Source organism: Eubalaena glacialis, chromosome 15 (genome assembly GCF_028564815.1).
Source record: "Eubalaena glacialis isolate mEubGla1 chromosome 15, mEubGla1.1.hap2.+ XY, whole genome shotgun sequence".
Taxonomy (NCBI): Eukaryota; Metazoa; Chordata; class Mammalia; order Artiodactyla; family Balaenidae; genus Eubalaena; species Eubalaena glacialis.
This window is the reverse complement of record NC_083730.1, coordinates 15,225,275-15,243,244: the sequence shown is the minus strand read 5'-3', so window position 1 is coordinate 15,243,244 and position 17,970 is coordinate 15,225,275.

Genomic DNA, 17,970 nt, shown 5'->3' with positions numbered 1-17,970 from the left:
ATTCTTAGAAAACCACAACCTTCCAAAACTGAAACAGGAAGAAATAGAAAATATAAACGGACCAATCACAAGCACTGAAATTGAAACTGTGATTAAAAATCTCCAAACACACAAAACCCCAGGACCAGATGGCTTCACAGGTGAATTCTGTCAAACATTTAGAGAAGAGCTAACACCTAACCTTCTCAAACTCTTACAAAACATAGCAGGCGGAGGAACACTCCCAAACTCATTCTACAAGGCCATCATCACCCTGATACCAAAACCAGACAAAGATGTCACAAAAAAAGAAAACTACAGGGCAACATCGCTGATGAACATAGATGCAAAAATCCTCAACAAAATACTAGCAAAAAGAATGCAACGGCACGTTAAAAGGATCATACACCATGATCAAGTGGGGTTTATCTCAGGAATGCAAGGATTCTTCAATATACGCAAATCAATGTGATACACCATATTAACAAATTGAAAGATAAAAATCATATGATAATGTCAATAGATGCAGAAAAAGCTCTTGACAAAATTCAACACCCATTTATGATAAAAACTCTCCAGAAAGTAGGCACAGAGGGAACCTACCTCAACATAATAAAGGTCATATATGACAAACCCACAGCAAACATCATTCTCAATGGTGAAAAACTGAAAGCATTTCCCGTAAGATCAGGAACAAGACAAGGATGTCCACTCTCACCACTATTATTCAACATAGTTTTGGAAGTCCTAGCCACGGCAATCAGAGAAGAAAAAGAAATAAAAGGAATACAAATTGGAAAAGAAGAAGTAAAACTGTCACTGTTTGCAGATGACATGATACTATACATAGAGAATCCTAAAGATGCTACCAGAAAACTACTAGAGCTAATCAATGAATTTGGTAAAGTAGCAGGATACAAAATTAATGCACAGAAACCTCTTGCATTCTTATACACTAATGATGAAAATTCTGAAAGAGAAATTAAGGAAACACTCCCATTTACCACTGCAACAAAAAGAATAAAATACCTAGGAATAAACCTACCTAAGGAGACAAAAGACCTGAAGGCAGAAAACTATAAGACACTGATGAAAGAAATTAAAGATGATACAAACAGATGGAGAGATATACCATGTTCTTGGATTGGAAGAATCAACATTGTGAAAATGACTATACTACCCAAAGCAATCGACAGATTCAATGCAATCCCTATCCAACTACCAATGGCATTTTTCACAGAACTAGAACAAAAATTTCACAATTTGTATGGAAACACAAAAGACCCTGAATAGCCAAAGCAATCTTGAGAAAGAAAAACAGAGGTGGAAGAATAAGGCTCCTTCACTTCAGACTGTACTACAAAGCTACAGTAATCAGGACAGTATGGTACTGGCACAACAACAAAAATAAAGATCAATGGAACAGGACAGAAAGCCCAGAGATAAACCCAGGCACATATGGTTCCCTTATCTTTGATAAAGGAGGCAAGAATATACAATGGAGAAAGACAGTCTCTTCAATAAGTGGTGCTGGGAGAACAGGACAGCTACATGTAAAAGAATGATATTAGTACACTTCCTAACACCATACACAAAAATAAACTCAAAATGGATTAAAGACCTAAATGTAAGGCCAGACACCATCAAACTCTTAGAGGAAAACAGACAGAACACTCTATATAAATCACAGCAAGATCCTTTTTGACCTACCTCCTCGAGAAATGGAAATAAAAACAAAAATAAACAAAGAGGACCTAACGAAACTTAAAAACTTTTGCACAGCAAAGGAAACCATAAACAAGATGAAAAGACAACCCTCAGAATGGGAGAAAATATTTGCAAATGAAGCAACTGACAAAGGATTAATCTCCAAAATATACAAGCAGCTCATGCAGCTCAATATCAAAAAAAACAAACAACCCAATCCAAAAATGGGCAGAAGACCTAAACAGACATTTCTCCAAAGAAGATGTACAGATTGCCAACAAACACATGAAAGGATGCTCAACATCACTAATCATTAGAGAAATGCAAATCAAAACCACAATGAGGTATCACCTCACACAAGTCAGAATGGCCATCATCAAAAAATCTACAAACAATAAATGCTGGAGAGGATGTGGAGAAAAGGGAACCCTCTTGCACTGTTGGTGGGAATGTAAATCGATACAGCCACTATGGAGAACAGTATGGAGGTTCCTTAAAAACTAAAAATAGAAATACCATACAACCCAGGAATCCCATTACTGGGCATATACCCTTAGAAAACCATAATTCAAGAAGAGTCATGTACCACAATGTTCACTGCAGCACTATTTACAATAGCCAGGACATGAAAGCAACCTACGTGTCCATCGATAGATGAATGGATAAAGAATATGGGGCACATATATACAATTGAATAATAACCATAAAAAAAGCGAAATTGAGTTATTTGTAGTGAGGTGGATGGACCTAGAGTCTGTCATACAGAGTGAAGTTAAGTCAGAAAGAGAAAAACAAATACTGTATGCTAACACATATATATGGAATCTAAAAAAAAATGGTTCTGAAGAATCTAGGGGCAGGACAGGAATAAAGACATAGATGTAGAGAATGGACTTGAGGACACAGGGAGGGGGAAGGGTAAGCTGGGAAGAAGTGAGAGAGTGGCATGGACATATATACACTACCAAATGTAAAATAGATAGCTAGTGGGAAGCAGCCACATAGCACAGGGAGACCAGCTCGGTGCTTTGTGACCACCTAGAGGGGTGGGATAGGGAGGGTGGGAGAGAGACGTAAGGGGGGGGTATATGGGAATATATGTATACGTATAGCTGGTTCACTTTGTTATACAGCAGAAACTAACATACCATTGTAAAGCAATTATAGTACAATAAAGATGTTAAAAAAAAAGAATAAGTCTTAGAAACATTATTCTTGACATTAATGTGGTATTTATTTTACCCTTCAGAATCTAAGAATTGCTTTTTACTCAAATCCAACAACAGTTGTATGAACATGGCTTTAGACATATTTCAAAAGAAAACACAGAGCAAATAAATAGCCCTTCTACTGTATTATACTGTAATAACTTAATATGTGTATATAATCACAGTAGTCCTAAATTTATTAATTGTCAGATTGGATAACAGGTAACTGAATTTTGCAGTGACTCTCTTTTTTACCATGCTCAAGCTCTTTTCACTGAAGCAACTATAATTTAAAAAAAGAAGGTTTTTTTGTGGAATTCATAACTAGATGAAAATTTCTAGAGATAATGTAGAAACAGACATAGGTAAACTTTATAAAACACCTCAAAACTCAGGAAAAATTTTTTTTTCTTTGCCCTTGGGCATTTTGGAAGCATTCACCTCTATAATCCTAAATTTGATATTTGAGATAAATTTATCTCAGTTCATTACTGTTTATTGCTGAAAGTCTAATAGAACATACTGGCAAATTTGTTCTGTAACACGTAAAAATGTATTTTAAATTATTTCAAAATTGTATTTTATGAAGTAGATTTTGTTTTCTGAAAAGTAGCCCAAAACCTTTATTCAAAGCTTATTTTGCTGGAGTTAAGGAGGCAGATTTCATTTCTCAGTTATACACCAAAAGTAATATCGTTCACTTTTTTCAGTTCACTAAAGTATAGATTTTTATGCCAAATATAACATTCAGAAATGTATTCTTTCACTAATTTTCATAATTTCAGGAAACATGGAAAACTTTTACCAAGCTTGGTCTTATGAAACAGTAATGATAAAATTTTAGAGTAGGAACACCTTAATAGTCTCAGTTCATATATTTTATATTGATTTTTAAAAGATGCTCAAGCCCACAAAGAGTCCATACTTAATGAACATCAGATAAGGTGTGGCAGACCTAGGAGTAAATGTCAGATGATCCACTCATTTACTTATCAAATGTGACCATTAATGAATTAGACACTATTACAGATGTGTGAGTTGTACCAGTGAACAAAACAGGCAAGGATACTGGTCTCATGAAATGTACATTCTAACAAGGAGAGACAGAAAATAAAGAAGAGACAAAATAAATATATAAATTATATTCTATGTTAAATGGTCATAAGTACTATGGAAAAGAAAAGAAAACATGAAACAAGTTCAGAGAGTAATGGAAAGAGAGAATGATGACAATCGTAAATATGTTGAACAGTATAAACATCACTAAAAAGTAAAGAGTAAGAGTAGGAGGTGAGGGAGTTAACCTTGAGGATACATCTGAGGACCAAATGCCGCAGGCAGAAAAAACACCAGTTCAAATGATTCCAGGCTGGAGTAAGCCTGGGTGCTTGTGGGACCACCAGGAAGCCAGGGTGGGTAGAGCAGAGGTAGAGAGAGAAGAGCAGAAGCTGAGGTCTGAGAGGCCGGTTGGGTCCAGATTTTATGAGGTCCCACATGTCATGCATGATCTTACTCTGAGTGAGGTGAAAAACCTTTGGAAGTAACTGAGCAGGGGAGTAACATATGAATTTCATTTTAACAGGAGCCCTCTGGCTGATCTGTTGAGAAAAGCCTAAAGAGAGGCAAGAGAAGAGGCAATAAGACCAGTCAGGAGAAAACTGCTACAGTCTAGGTCAAAGATGATAGCAACTTGAACCACGGTGGTAGCCGTGAGATGGGGAGAAGTGACTGTATTCTCCCTGAAATGGGTGGAGCCAGTACGAAGGGAGAAGGTTAGAAATACTACTGGGCATGTTAAGACTGACAGGCCAGTTGAATAAGCTTATGTCCCTTAGGCTGTTGGATATATCAGAAATCTTGGTTGGAGATATAATCTTCGGAGTTGTTAGTGTAGGGATGGTATTTAAAACCATAATACTGGATAAGTTTCATCAAGAAGGTGAACATACACAGAAAAGAGAGGAAACCTAAGCTTCAGTGCATTTGTTGAATACCTTTCATTCCCAGAATTATTTTTTAAGTCTTTTCTGCAGCAGCCAGCTGCTGTACAGGTGCAGCTCTCAGTCTCTATGAGAGACTTCGTCTCAGCTGCACTGTGTATATTTTGGGCTTTCTTTGTAGCCACTGCCTGGGAGCCTGTGGTAACTCACTCAGCCATTCCAGCATATGTGCACAACAGAAAGTTTTGAGGTGCAATTAACAGCCGTGGGGGAAAACTTTGACCAGTGGGATACATAAGTACTCCATCAGCACTTTGGTAGGACTCGTACTAGGTTAATTTTACATGATTTTTCAAAAAGCCAATAGAAGAATGAGCTCCAGCTATTCACAATAGTTAAAACAGCTCAATAAATCACCCTTCACTGGACTTCCCTGTGTCCCTGATTCATGCTTCTCAGTCCACCTTCCTCTTCTCTTTGGAATCACTTGATGAAAATAACTACTTGCAGGCAAGTCCTTGTTTCAGGCTTTGCTGTTGTTGGGGGGCGGGGAACCCAAGCTACAGCAGCACTCTAATACTAACGCTTGTGGAAAAGATGCGGAACCAACAGAGGAAACAGAGAGGAGGCAACAAATGAGGTAGGAAGAAAACCAATAGAGCCTGGTGTCCAGAGGAGTGTAAGGTGTGTGTCAATACTGCTTAAAGTTCTAGGAAGATGAGGAGTGAGGACTGACCATTGGATTTGGTAACATGGACTACATTGGAGATGGTGACATGAACAATTCCAGTGAACAAAAATGGAGGCAAAAGCCTGAACAGTGTGGACTTAGAAGGGGATGAAAGGAGAGGAATGGTACAGAGTGAGTTACATCAATTCCCACAGGGAAAAAGAAATGGGTAGGTAACTGGCAGGTTTAATGGCTTTAAGGAGGTTTGTTTGCTTGCTTGCTTAAAGAGGAGGGAAATAAGAGAGGGTTTGTGTGCTATCAGGAATGATCCAGTAGAGAGTGAAAAGTTGATGATGAAGGAGGGAGAGGGGAAAGCAAGTAAGCTAGAGCGGAGATACCTGATACGCAGACAGCGGAATTAACTTTAAATAGAAGAGTCTATGATAACTTTTGAGAAAGCACAATTTGTGAGGCAGATTCTAGTCAGTGGGGAAATGTGATGGTGAGCAAACATGGAAGTGTTCTTCTGACTGATTTTATTTCTTCTGTGAAATAGGAAGGAAAATGATCATTTGAGAATAAGAGTGGAGGAAGAGCGTTTGGGGATTAGAAGAGAAAGATATAAAGTGGACATTGATGAGAAAGAGAGACAGTGAATGTGCTGTTGTTCTAATTTACAGGGAGGAATTTCTTTGCATTACAACATTTATCTCCCAGATAGACCCCTGGTTTCATGATGAGTCAAGTTCTCTTCCACATTATTGCAAGCTCTATGAATTAATAATGCAGTAGTGTGTGTCATAAGGCACCTTAGAATTTAAATTGAGAAATATGTGAAATGCTGTTTACATACTGACTGTTTTTTTAAATAAATAATCCTAGGTACATCACAAGAAAAATCTCTAATATTCATTTGCTTCAAAAGTCCTCGGCCCATATTTCTGAGATGCCCAACTGAATATACTCTGTAGATTCAAGATGGCAGCCCAGGGTTGGAATACTTGACGTGCAGGCACAGGCATGCCACTTGAAGACATGGAGTTTGCTTCCAGTGCTCTCCTCAGCCTCTCCTCTTGTTTTAGGACGAGAACTACCATCCCCACTATGGGTTTCATGCTTTAATACTTACTTACATAGAAACTTACTTTCAGTTCCTTCATGCACACTGTGGTGCAAATAACTAATAAAATCCTGTGCCCCCATTCATAGGGATATCTGGTTTGTAATAAAACAATGGTAAAATTTTGGATATCAATCAACAAACCATACAGACTTGAAGCCTTCCTGGAGCTCCAAATACTATGTTATGCAAAGAATTGTTCACTTGGATCGCCCTACCCAAGCGAAATGCTTTTTTCCTCCTTACACAAAATCTGTCATCCTCTATACTAATAATCAATTTCTATGATCTATAGACTTTTCTACTGAGATATACAGCTTCTCATTCTCCCTCTAAGAAATACGTACGGTGGTATCAGAATCCAAACATGGTCAATGGTAGTGATTCAGTTCTCGAGGTGAACATTAGTAACACTGATGAGGAACTCTTGCTTTTGGAGACACATCAGGTTTTACAATGTGGTTAAATATAACATTAGTTCAAGTAATTGCAGGAAAGCTATTAAGACCCTGATGTGAAAGAGGTACCTTATGTTCTTTGCCTTTTACAGACACAAACATGTTGGCATGGAAAACCAGAAAAAGAGTCCATTTCCTTCCCCTAAATGTCTACGGAATTAAAATCCTTTCTGCAATTTAAAACAATGCTGGTTACAAGCTTCTAGTTCAAGATGGAAGATTGGGCACAGAAGTTTTGTTCTCAAATTTTTGAAGATCCTTCAAAATAAAAGAAAGTATAAATAAATCACACAGTGTTTAAAGGAAATGAACCTACAACTGCTAAGAAAACAGAGGGTATGGTCACCAATGAAGGAGAGACTTCCATAAAATTCCAGAAGAAAGACTATGGATGGGGAAATGCGGGCAGAGGAAAAAGACAAAGAATTCTGTAACCCACCATATACTACAAGAAGACCACCTAGAATCTGTTGGCCAGAATCCTGCTGGTAGAAAATTAAGCTCAGAGTCAACAGGTAAGGTTAAGCTCTGAAGCAAAAAGTAGAGCACAAAATAGTGTGGGGGGGGAGAATGGGGGACTCACTGAAAGTCTGTATCTGTGATACATGGCACAGGTTTATCTATTAGCACCCTCATCCTCCTTTTCCTTACCAACCCACAAATGATGAACCTATGTTGAAGAGAGAAGCATGACCAAAAGTGAAACAGAGATAATTCAAAGAACAGAACCTTAAAAAAAATCACTATAATTTCCTCAAAAATATTTGAAAATTCATAATTGTAAAATGAGAACAGAATGCTATGAAAAAGGAACAATTAGAAAAGGAGAAAGTATTGTTAGGGATTTTTAAAAGTCCAATAGAGAGAGAAAAATGAAAAATATAAGAAAAATGCCAAGACAAACTGAGGCTCAAGTTCTAATTATTGGTATCCTATAGAAGAGAAGAAATGAATGAGAAAATTACCAAAAATGTTATAAAGAATTTCCCAGAACTAAAGGATACCAGTCTTCATATTGAAAAGTTCCATTACATGATATGCACAATAAATTAAGATATACCCACATCTAGGTACTTGCTTATGAAACTGAATAAACCTAGAATAAAGATAAATTCTCAAAAATATCCCAAATAGGAAAAAATAAGAAAGTTGAGAAAAAAAAAAAAAGCACAGGACACCTACAAAGAATGTTACTGGGACTAGCATCAGAATTCTCATCACCAGCATTAGATTCTAGAAGACAATATAAAAATTCCTTTAAAATTATGAGAAGACACTTACTTTTAACCTATTATACTATACGTTCAACCAACTATTAAGTTCAACAAGGAAAGCAGATATGTTCACACACACAAGGATTCAGAAAATTTACCTCCTAGATACCCGTTCTTAGAAGATGAATTTCAAGAAAAATAGAATAAACTAGGAAAATGGAAGTCTAGATGGCTCCAATGCAGGAGAATAGCAAATGAGAATCTCAGCATGACAAGTTGCCACAGGACTAGACAGAACCTGCCCAGACTGGCCAAAACAAAAACAAAAACAAAGTCTCCAAAGAACTCTGGGAGAAGGGCATTCAGGGAAAAAAAAAAAAAAAAAAAAAAAAAGGATTCAGTGACTAGCAGGTGTTATTGAGATGTTAGGGAAAATATTAAGGAGAATATTAAGACAAGTTGCAGAACACAAACATGCCATTAGAAACGCAAGAAAAAGAGAGAGAAACAAGACAGCTATGCAAAAGATTCATGGTTCAAATATAAAATAAAAAGCAAAATAACATGTAACATTATTTTAAGCATTTGATTGGGTTAAAGTAAGGAAAATCCAATTGACCTTGTGGCCCAGTGGTTCTGATACTAGACACATAGAGAAGGAAATGAAATCCCAACACAGTACTTAGGCTGGCCTTAAACGATATTTACAAGCTCTTAGTGGCAGTTTGAAAACATATTTGTACAGTGTTTGACATCAAGAGGTGGAATCTATCTCCCTTACCCTATCTTTGATTCTGGGCCAAACATAGTGACTCCCACTTAGACAGGAGAATGAAGCAGAGTGGCACTGAGTAACTGCCAAAGCTAGGCTAGAAAAGAGCACACATCTTTCTCCTCATTCTCTTTGGAGACTTACGTTTGGAGCCCTGAGACCATATAAGAAGTCCAAATACTCTGAAGCTGCCATGCTGTGAGAAAGCCCAAACCACATGGAGATACTCTGTCTAGATGCTCTGGCTGATAGTCCCAGCTGAGGGACCAGCAGCAACTAGCATCAAGACTGCATGATGAAGTCTCTGAAGTAACTCTACCTCCAGCCACCGGATTATTGCAATCACCAGAGAAACCCCCAGCAGGATCACCCAGCTGAGACTTGTCAATCTTTGAGTCTTTCCAACTGAGGCCCCAGACAACGAGGAGCAGAAACAAGTTGTCCCTACTGTGCTCTGGCTGAATTTGTAACAGTAGAGTCTTTGGGATTAATAAAATTATTATTTTATGCCATTATGCTTTTAGATGGTTTATATGCAGCAACAGATAACTGGAACACTATCTATGGTCCATTAGAGAAGAATGATTTAGGCTGATTATGCATATTTACAAAATTGAACAGGAGAATAACAGCAAAATTTAAATATCTAACACTGAAAAAAGGAGAGGGGAGGATGGATCAATGTAAGTAAACAAGCTAAATCCTTATTTTATATATCTCGGAATCATTAGATAAAGTTGCTAAATCAATGAATGAAAATCAAAAAATATGTAAAATGTGGAAATGACCTAAGGAAAAATCTAAAATAGAAGGACTTTTTTTTAAGATTTTTTTTTTTTTTTTTTGATGTGGACCATTTTCTCAAAGTCTTTATTGAATTTGTTACAGTATTGCTTCTGGTTTTTTTTGTTTTAGTTTTTTGGCCGCGAGGTATGTGGGATCTTAGCTCCCTGACCAGGGATTGAACCCGCACCCCCTGCATTGGAAGGTGAAGTCTTAATCACTGGACTGCCAGGGAAGTCCCTAAAATAGAAGCACTTTTAAAAAGAGGTTTCCTCTGAAGAGTAATGACTGAGTTTAGGATATAAGGCTCTAAAAATAGCTCGTAAACATCATATCTATATTATTTCATTACCAAGTATATGTATTATACTTGGATACAAACTCTCATTATGATTTCTAATTTTTATTCATGATTTCAAAATGCAAAAGTAAAATAAATGTTAAAGTTTAATGCAGTAAATGTTATATTTTTCCATTTCAAATTATGAAACTAAAAAATGTTAAGTTAGTCAATATTGTGGAGGGTGCAATTAAACCAATATTCTCATATGCTGTTGGTGCAAACATGACTTGGTAAAAGGCAATCTGTCTTGCAGGAAATCTACCAATATGTATAATGAACTCATAAATGCAGATAAATCTATATGCCCAAAGATGTTCACTTTAGCATTTATTATTTGGGAAAAAATATCAGTTTAGCTTAGACTTTAGTGCTGAACAGTCATGCTTGCCTGAAGAACTGGTTGGGTAGAACTGATTAGTTGTTTATTTGAATGCCGTTTGAGGAGTTTCCTGGGATAATATGAAAGCTCTTTCTGCTGACGGTGTTCAGACAGATCTTAAGAGGCTTAGTAAACTGATGGCATAGGCTGCTAGAATTATCATTCATCAAGGGTGAGAAACCTCCTAAAAAATACCTCTCATAATTGTATATCTTATCCCTCTGAATAAAAAAAAAAGAATCCATTTCAAGGCAATGGACATAAAACAACTTTGTCAACAATAATAGCACTGGTTCATGGCTAGTTCAACAAAGAATACATCAAAGGATAAAGAAAAATGCTTTCCTCGCTTTTTCTCAGGCTATTCTTGGGTTAGGTTCAGTGCTTCATTGGTATCAAGTGCACCAAGAAGGCTCTATAGAGACTTGGTCATGGAAGAGCATAACAGGCAAGGTTGCACCAGACAGGAATTAGCTTATTCATAAGCATGGGTGGGTAACAACTGAAAACACCCAGAATTATTTGGCGGGAACATGTAACTTCCTTGGTTCTTGTCCAAGTTTGTTCACGCAGGAAGATGAAAAGATATGGGGAAGAACAAGAGAAGTTAAACGTATGTATCAAAATATTGAAAAGAATTCAAAACTATTGATATTCAGAAGTTTGGTTAATTATGTTATAGTTCATTTAAAATAAAACAATGGTTGCCAAGAGAAAAACAATGTTTATACAATGCAGTAAAAACAAAATAAACTGATTCTAAATTTTATATGAAGAGGCAAAAGACCCAGAGCAGACGACATAATACTGAAGAAAAACAAAGTTAGAGGACTGACACTACCCAGCTTCAAAAATTACTATAAAGCTACAGTAACCAAGACAGGGTGGTATTGACAAAATACTAGACAAATAGATCAAGAAACAGAACAGAGAACCCAGAAACAGACCCATATAATTAGAGACAACTGATCTTTGATAAAGGAGCAAAGGCAATACACTGTAGAAAAGATAGTCTTTTCAACAAATGGTGCTGGAACAACTGGACATCCACATGCAAAGAAAACAACAACAACAACAATTAATCCAAACACAGAACTTACACTCTTCACAAAATAACTCAAAATGAATAATAGACCTAAATGTACACACAAAACTATAAAATTCCTAGAAGATAACATAGAAGAAAACTTACAAGACCTTGGGTATGGTGTTGATATTTTAGATAAAACACCGAAGTCATGATCCACAATGGAAAGAATCAATAAACTGGACTTCATTAAAATTAAAAACATCTGCTCTGCAAAAGACAATGTCAAGGGAATGAAAAGACAAACCACAGACTAGAGGAAAATATTTACAAAAGACATCTGATGAAAAACTATTATACAAAATATACAAAGAATTCTTAAAACAACACTAAGAAAACAAATCACCCAATTAAAAAATGGAACTGGGGATGGGACCTTCAAGATGGCAGAGGAGTAAGATGTGGAGATCACCTTCCTCCCTGCAAATACAACAAAAATACATCTACATGTGGAACAACTCCTACAGAATACCTACTGAATGCTGGCAGAAGACCTCAGACTTCCCAAGAGGCAAGAAAATCCCCACGTACCTAGGTAAGGGAAAAGAAAAAAGAAAAAACAGAGACAAAAGAATAGGGATGGGACCTGCACCTTGGGGAGGGAACTATGAAGGAGGAAAAGTTTCCACACCCTAGGAAGGCCCTTCACTGGCGGAGACCGGGGGTGGCTGGGGGGAAGCTTCGGAGCCATGGAGGAGAGCGCAGCCACAGGGGTGCAGAGGGCAAAGGGGAGAGGTTCCCACACAGAGGATCGGTACCAACCAGCACTCACCAGTCTGAGAAGCTTGTCTGCTCACCCGCCAGGGCAGGTGGGGGCTGGGAGCTGAGGCTCGGGCTTCGGAGGTCAGATCCCAGGGAGAGGACTGGGGTTGGCTGAGTGAACACAGCCTGAAAGGCGCTAGTGCGTCACAGCTAGCCGGGAGGGAGTCCGGGAAAAAGTCTGGAACTGCCTAAAAGGCAAGAGACCATTGTTTCAGGCTGCATGAGGAGAGGGGATTCCTTCCCAGTGTGCCCACAAAAGGCAGAGCACTGCCTAAACAAGCTCCAGAGATAGACACAAGACACGGCTATCAGCTCAGACAGCAGAGATGGGCATGAAACACTAATGCTGCTCCTGCAGCCAGCAAGAATCCTGTGTGCAAGCACAGGTCACTATCCACACCACACATCACCACCAACCCATGGGAGCTTGTGCAGCCCAGCAAGGATCTCATTCAGATTCAACAGAGAAATTAAAACCTTTACAGACAATCAAAAGCTAAGAGAATTCAGCACCACCAAACCAGCTTTACAACAAATGCTAAAGGAACTTCTCTAGGCAGGAAACACAACAGAAGGAAAAGGCCTACAATAACAAACCCAAAACAATTAAGAAAATGGTAATAGGAACATACATATAGATAATTACCTTAAATGTAAATGGATTAAATGCTCCAACCAAAAGACACAGACTGGCTGAATGGATACAAAAACAAGACCCATATATATGCTGTCTACAAGAGACCCACTTCAGACCTAGGGACACATACAGACTGAAAGTGAGGGGATGGAAAAAGATATTCCATGCAAATGGAAATCAAAACAAAGCGGGACTAGCAATTCTCATATCAGACAACAGTCTTTAAAATAAAGACTGTTTGTTACAAGAAAGAAGGACACCACATAATGATCGAGGGATCAATCCAAGAAGAAGATATAACAATTGTAAATATTTATGCACCCAACATAGGAGCACCTCAATATATATGGCAAATGCTAACAGCCATAAAAGGGGAAATTGACAGTAACACAATAATAGTAGGGGACTTTAACACCCCACTATCACCAAGGGACAGATCAACCAAAATGAAAATAAATAAGGAAACACAAGCTTTAAATGACACATTAAACAAGATGGACTTAATTGATATTTATAGGACATTCCATCCAAAAACAACAAAATACACTTTCTTCTCAAGTTCTCAAGGAACATTCTCCAGGATAGATCATATGTTGGGTCAAAAATCAAGCCTTGGTGAATTTAAGAAAATTGAAATTGTATCAAGTATCTTTTCCGACCAAAACGCTATGAGACTAGATATCAATTACAGGAAAAAAAACTGTAAAAAATACAAACGCATGGAGGCTAAACAATATGCTACTAAATAACCAAGTGATCACTGAAGAAATCAAAGAGTAATCAGAAAATACCTAAAAACAAATGACAATGAAAACACGAAGACCCAAAACCTACGGGATGCAGCAAAAGCAGTTCTAAGAGGAAGTGTATAGCAATACAATCTTACCTCAAGAAACAAGAAACATCTTAAATAAACAACTTAACCTTACACCTAAAGCAATTAGAGAAAGAAAAACAAAAAACCCCAAAGTTAGCAGAAGGAAAGAAAATCATAAAGATCAGATCAGAAATAAATGAAAAAGAAATGAAGGAAACAATAGCAAAAATCAATGAAACTAAAAGCTGGTGCTTTGAGAAGATAAACAAAATTGATAAACCATTAGCCAGACTCATCAAGAGAAAAAAGGAGAAGACTCAAATTAATAGAATTAGAAATGAAAAAGGAGAAGTAACCACTGACACTGCAGAAATACAAACGATCATAAGAGATTACTACAAGCAACTCTATGCTAATAAAATGGACAACCTGGAAGAAATGGACAGATTCTTAGAAATGCACAACCTGCCGAGACTGAACCAGGAAGAAATAGAAAATATGAACAGACCAATCACAAGCACTGAAATTGAAACTGTGATTAAAAATCTTCCAACACACAAAAGCCCAGGACCAGATGGCTTCACAGGCGAATTCTATCAAACATTTAGAGAAGAGCTAACACCTATCCTTCTCAAACTCTTCCAAAATATTGCAGAGGGAGGAACACTCCCCAACTCATTCTACGAGGCCACCATCACCCTGATACCACAACCAGGCAAAGATGTCACAAAGAAAGAAAACTACAGGCCAATATCACTGATGAACATAGATGCAAAAATCCTCAACAAAATACTAGCAAACAGAATCCAACAGCACATTAAAAGGATCATACACCATGATCAAGTGGGGTTTATTCCAGGAATGCAAGGATTCTTCAATATATGCAAATCAATCAACGTGATACATCATATTAACAAATTGAAGGAGAAAAACCATATGATCATCTCAATAGATGCAGAGAAAGCTTTCGACAAAATTCAACACCCATTTATGATAAAAGTCCTGCAGAAAGTAGGCATAGAGGGAACTTTCCTCAACATAATAAAGGCCGTATATGACAAACCCACAGCCAACATTGTCCTCAATGGTGAAAAACTGAAACCATTTCCACTAAGATCAGGAACAAGACAAGGTTGCCCACTCTCACCACTATTATTCAACATAGTTTTGGAAGTTTTAGCCACAGCAATCAGAGACGAAAAAGAAATAAAAGGAATCCAAATCGGAAAAGAAGAAGTAAAGCTGTCACTGTTTGCAGATGACATGATACTATACATAGAGAATCCAAAAGATGCTACCAGAAAACTACTAGAGCTAATCAATGAATTTGGTAAAGTAGCAGGATACAAAATTAATGCACAGAAATCTCTTGCATTCCTGTATACTAATGATGAAAAATCTGAAAGTGAAATTAAGAAAACACTCCCGTTTACCATTGCAACAAAAAGAATAAAATACCTAGGAATAAACCTACCTAAGGAGACAAAAGACCTGTATGCAGAAAATTATAGGACACTGATGAAAGAAATTAAAGATGATACAAATAGATGGAGAGATATACCATGTTCTTGGATTGGAAGAATAAACATTGTGAAAATGACTCTGCTACCCAAAGCAATCTACAGATTCAATGCAATCCCTATCAAACTACCACTGGCATTTTTCACAGAACTAGAACAAAAAATTTCACAATTTGTATGGAAACACAAAAGACCCCGAATAGCCAAAGCAATCTTGAGAACGAAAAATGGAGCTGGAGGAATCAGGCTCCCTGACTTCAGACTATATTACAAAGCTACAGTAATCAAGACAGTTTGGTACTGGCACAAAAACAGAAATATAGATCAATGGAACAGGATAGAAAGCCCAGAGATAAGCCCACGCACATATGGTCACCTTATCTTTGATAAAGGAGGCAAGCATATACAGTGGAGAAAAGACAGCCTCTTCAATAAGTGGTGCTGGGAAAATTGGACAGGTACATGTAAAAGTATGAAATTAGAACACTCCCTAACACCATACACAAAAATAAACTCAAAATGGATTAAAGACCTAAGTGTAAGGCCAGACACTATCAAACTCTTAGAGGAAAACATAGGCAGAACACTGTATGACATAAGTCACAGCAAGATCCTTTTTGACCCAGGTCCTAGAGAAATGGAAATAAAAACACAAATAAACAAATGGGACCTAATGAAACTTAAAAGCTTTTGCACAGCAAAGGAAACCATAAACAAGACCAAAAGACAACCCTCAGAATGGGAGAAAATATTTGCAAATGAAGCAACGGACAAAGGATTAATCTCCAAGATTTACAAGCAGCTCATGCAGCTCAATAACAAAAAAACAAACAACCCAATCCAAAAATGGGCAGAAGACCTAAATAGACATTTCTCCAAAGAAGAGATACAGATTGCCAACAGACACATGAAAGAATGCTCAACATCATTAATCATTAGAGAAATGCAAATCAAAACTACAATGAGGTATCATCTCACACCGGTCAGAATGGCCATCATCAAAAAATCTAGAAACAATAAATGCTGGAGAGGGTGTGGAGAAAAGGGAACACTCTTGCACTGTTGGTGGGAATGTAAATTGATACAGCCACTATGGAGAACAGTATGGAGGTTCCTTAAAAAACTAAAAATAGAACTACCATATGACCCAGCAATCCCACTACTGGGCATATACCCTGAGAAAACCATAATTCAGAAAGAGTCATGTACCAAAATATTCATTGCAGCTCTGTTTACAATAGCCAGGACATGGAAGCAACCTAGGTGTCCATCATCGGATGAATGGATAAAGAAGATGTGGCACATATATACAATGGAATATTACTCAGCCATAAAAAGAAATGAAATGGAGGTGTTTGTAATGAGGTGGATGGAGTTAGAGTCTGTCATACAGAGTGAAGTAAGTCAGAAAGAGAAAAACAAATACAGTATGCTAACACATATATATGGAATCTAAGGGAAAAAAAAAAAAAAAAGAGGTCATGAAGAACCTAGTGGCAAGATGGGAATAAAGACACAGACCTACTAGAGAATGGACTTGAGGATATGGGGAGGGGGAGGGGTGAGATGTGACAGGGTGAGAGAGTGTCATGGACATATATACACTACCAAATGTAAAATAGATAACTAGTGGGAAGCAGCCGCATAGCACAGGGAGATCAGCTCGGTGCTTTGTGACCACCTAGAGGGGTGGGATAGGGAGGGTGGGAGGGAGGGAGATGCAAGAGGGAAGAGATATGGCAACATATGTATATGTGTAACTGATTCACTTTGTTGTAAAGCAGAAGCTAGCACACCATTGTAAAGCAATTATACTTCAATAAAGATGTTTAAAAAAAAAAAAAAAAAAAAAAAGAACAGGTACAAGGAAAGAAAGTTCCCTATCACCTCTCCTTTTCAACATCACACTTGCTAATGTAACAAGGCAAGAAAAAAAAAAGGTATACTTACTCATGAAGACATAAACTGTCTCTTCCCCCCACAGGTGACATGATCATCCAAGTAGAAAATCTGAAAGAAGTGACAAAAACATTCCTGAAACTAAGTCATGGCAACAAGGTTGTAGGATACAAGGTTAATATACATTTGCTTTCCTATATACCAACAATGAACAAGTGGCATTTGAAATTAAAAACCTAATACATGGGCTTCCCTGGTGGTGCAGTGGTTGAGAATCTGCCTGCCAATGCAGGGGACATGGGTTCGAGCCCTGGTCTGGGAAGATCCCACATGCCGCGGAGCAACTGGGCCCGTGAGCCACAATTACTGAGCCTGCGTGTCTGGAGCCTGTGCTCCGCAACAAGAGAGGCCGCGATAGTGAGAGGCCCGCGCACCGCGATGAAGAGTGGCCCCCGCTTGCCACAACTAGAGAAAGCCCTCGCACAGAAACAAAGACCCAACACAGCCATAAATAAATAAATTAATAATTTTAAAAAAAAAAACCTAATACAATTTATGCTAACATCCCCCCAAATGAAATACTTAGATTCAAATTTAACAAAATGTGTATAATATCTATATGAATCAAATAATAAAACTCTGATGAACAAAATCAAAGAACTAAATAAATGGAGA